Genomic DNA, 3,752 nt, shown 5'->3' with positions numbered 1-3,752 from the left:
CCCTCCATAATACACGCAATTATTATTTGTTGAATATATACTCGCACATATACAGAAAAGGGGACACAGATAGTGGAAAACTATTGTAAAACTAGAAAAGCAAACTGTTTCTCTTACTGAGTGAAGTATTTGGTAAAGGATAGGTTGAAGTCCTCTCTCAATCATGGTGAAGAAGGACCTCAGAATGTGTTCTGTGCTTTCCTGGTAAGATAACAGAAATTTGTTTCTTGTCTTGCCTTATGGAGCCCTGATACATAGTCTACCCTGGTGGTCTTAAAGCAATATAATAGAGTTGAGTGTTTTGTAATTTGAAACACTTTCGAAGCCAGCACTCTGCATTTTCCAGTCCTGCAATGCTATCATAAATGCTGGCTTGCATGGCAGAAGTATTTTGCATTATAATAATTTAGCAAAGCACCTACCTTGTATTTTCTGCCGAGCGAAAGGACGTGCTAAGGCATGGATCAGTGCTCCCTAGAATCACACTGTGCCCTTGCAGGATTCAATGTGGTAAAAAGAACTAGAGAAAAGTAATTACAGAAGGTCTTTAGAGGCTTAAAAATAAAAGCATGTTATCCTGTTAAATTTGTCCATAGAGACACGAACGGTTCTTTCCCTTATATTTACATTTTGATGGAAGTTTTTGAACCAGCCAACATCTGCTGAGCTGCGCTCAACTCCAGCTTGGGGCTGGTACATTCCTGGCGCAGAGGGAAGGACGGGGATTTCCAGACTCATCTTCCTCCCAGAGCAGGGGCCTCACCCTCTCCGTCCCCACAGAGAGAGGGCACCCATTTCCACCGGTGAGAGCTTCCAGCCAGGGCGCAGCTTGGGGAGTGAGTGTGATTCATGCACCCTGTCTGCCTCACCCCTGGAGGAGGCTCAGCAACATAAAGTTGAATTAGACCCTTCCTTTCCTGCGGGGAGCTCGCAGTATGGGAAGAGACGGTCCCATAAAACTGGTACGCAAACTTGCCAGTGGGAACATATTTGAGGAAGCTGCTCATCTGTCTAGAACAAATGGTATCTAAGCTTCAAACCAGATAGCATCAGAGTGAGCGTCTGCGGGGATGAGCACAATTTCCCAGGAAGAAAAGAGGGTGATTTCAGGATCACTGTGCACGGAGCAGCTACTGGATGGCAGGGTCCTTCCTGAGCGTCTTTAGGTTTTCCCATGTGGCCCTCAAAAGCACAGCATGAAATAGAGGACTGTTTTGTTTTTATTGCGTAAGAGCACTTCACATGAAATCCCTTTCTCAGCAAACTGTCCTGTATGCAAAACAGTGGGTTGAATCTAAGTACTACGTTTTACTCTAAGTCCCTAGAGTTTTTTAACCAGGTTCAATTGAAATACGATGCTCCTTGGCTAGGCTCTCTTCCCTTCTCCGTTTCTCGTGTATTCTTCCTGATAACAAGCACTCCACTCTGTTCCTATGAGTTAGAGTACTTCCCATAGCTCACAGAAGTGGAAGCAGGCAGTATTTGGCTTCTGTCATTAGCTTGTTTCACAGTATCATATCCTTAACGTTTACCTATGTTCTTGTGCGTGGCCGAATTTCTTGCTTTTTAAAGACTATCTCCTTACTCCGTGGACCCTGACCTGAGTCAGTTATCTTGGCTATTGGCAATAGCAATGAACACATGGAGCTTGGTATTCTGATTTCAATTCTTTTGGATAAAAATCCAGAATTGGGTTTACCAGATAACATGCTACCTGTATTTTTTAATATTTTGAAGCATTTCCATACTGTTTTCCTGAGTAGCTTCCCCACTTTTACTTTTCACCATTTTATATTCCCACTAACCATGTAGAAGAGTTCCAGTCTCTCCACACCTTCGCCAAAACTCACTGTCTTTTCAAATTTATTAATATGACCCCTTCTAACAGGTGTGTGGTGATACTCATTGTGGTTTTGATGTGCATTCTCCTGAGGGTTAGTGACACTGAACATCTTGTGTCTATGTGCCACTAGTGTGTCTTCTTTGAGGTATGTCTGTGGAGGTCTTCCGCCTCTTTCTCAGATGCAGTTATTGATTTTCTTCGCTGTTATGAATCGGCTCAGCTCTGGCTAGAGATCTCATTGCTCATGCGGTCTACATCACCAGGCGTACCCTAGTAATCTACAGGAGGGCTAATTCATATTTCAGAGTCATTATTGGTGGCTTGGATTTAATCACTTTATGCAGTTTCCCTGGAGTATTCCTCTCAGTAGTGCTGGATAATCAGTTTTAAGTTTTAATTAAGCAACTGTCATTTGCTTGCTAGCACTGTGGTATTGTGATGCTCTGTTACATTTTCATTTGGCCTAGGATGGATAAAGAGATTCTCTCAGACAACAAGGAAAGGCTATTAGCAGGTTACAGCTGTAATTAGGCAGAGATCCTCCAAATGGAGGATCATCCTCCATCTCTCCATCCAACCATCTCTCAGTTTTGCAGCCTTGTGAGAATAGCTGGACATGGTCAAGTTGGTGGAAGCCTAGAGCAGAAGACAGAAAATGTTTTAAGCTTTTGCATTTCTTTCTTTTTGTTCTCTTATCTTTCTCTGTCTTACTCTCAAAATAAAATTACATGCACATCAGAACATTCAATTTTGCCCAAAAACTCTTTGATGATCTCCTCCTCCTCCCTCCCTCCCTCTCTTTCTTTTTCTCTCCACCTTTCCTTCCTTCTCCTCCACCTCCACTGCTGACATCTTAATGCCCCCTTTCTGCTGGGGTTTGAATAGTTTCTGTGGACATGTTTTCAAGTGTACTCACCTTTGCTTCTGTGTTGTCTAATTGGCTATCCGTCCTTTCATCTCAGCTAGTATGGTTTTCATTTCTACAAACTTAGCTTGAGCCTGTTCTTTTTCTTCTAGGTCTTCACTTATTTTTGGAACATTGAGGATAAAATTATGCTCCTGTATGCTGTTTCCTTTATCTGTGTCTGTGCTGAGTTGATCTCTAATGATTGGTTTTCTCTTCTGCACTGATGCTATTTCCTTTCCTTTTTAAATCTCTGGTAGTTTTTATTAGATGCAAGACACTGTGGGTTTACCTTGCTGAGTGCTGGATATTTTTGGATCCCTATAAATATTCTTACAGTTTGTTCTGAAACAAATTTAAGTTACTTGAGAACAGTTTGGCCATTCAGAATGTTGTTTTATAATTTGTTACATAATAGCAGAGCAGCTTTTAGTCTAAAGATAATTATTCCTCACCACTGAAGCAAGCATCTTCCGAGCACTTTACCACATACCCCATAAATCATAGGCTGCAAACTTAGTTTGTGATAATTAATGTAGTTTCTCTGTGTTGGTTGAAAATGTCTACAGGGGAAAAAACAACTAACATTTGTATTTTTTTGTTCCCTAATGCCTTGCACAGTGTTTTTCCATGGAGCTTATTAGTCAAGATACTTTTAGTTCCAAATGACAGAAAATTCAATTCACACTAGTTTAAAGAAATCGCCCCATACGGCTGGCATTCCTGAGGCAGCAGCTGCAGACACAAGAAAATCCGACACCTCGGATGTTCTTCACCAGGATGTGGCTCTCCCCATTCCACAGCTCTGACCTTCTTCACTTGCTCTCAGGAAGGCTTCTACCTGGACAGGCTTCTAGCACCACCCTCCGAACCCTTAGCCTTTAGAAAGTCAAGAGGAAAAATAATTTTATTTGAATTTCTCCAAAAGAGTTCTAGCCACATTTCCATCATGTAATATAATTGTACATTGGATATTTAATTTGTGTTGGGTCATGTGACCATACC

This window comes from Chinchilla lanigera, unplaced genomic scaffold (genome assembly GCF_000276665.1).
Source record: "Chinchilla lanigera isolate Chin_1 unplaced genomic scaffold, ChiLan1.0 scaffold00081, whole genome shotgun sequence".
In the NCBI taxonomy this organism is placed as follows: Eukaryota; Metazoa; Chordata; class Mammalia; order Rodentia; family Chinchillidae; genus Chinchilla; species Chinchilla lanigera.
This window is presented reverse-complemented; position numbering follows the sequence as displayed.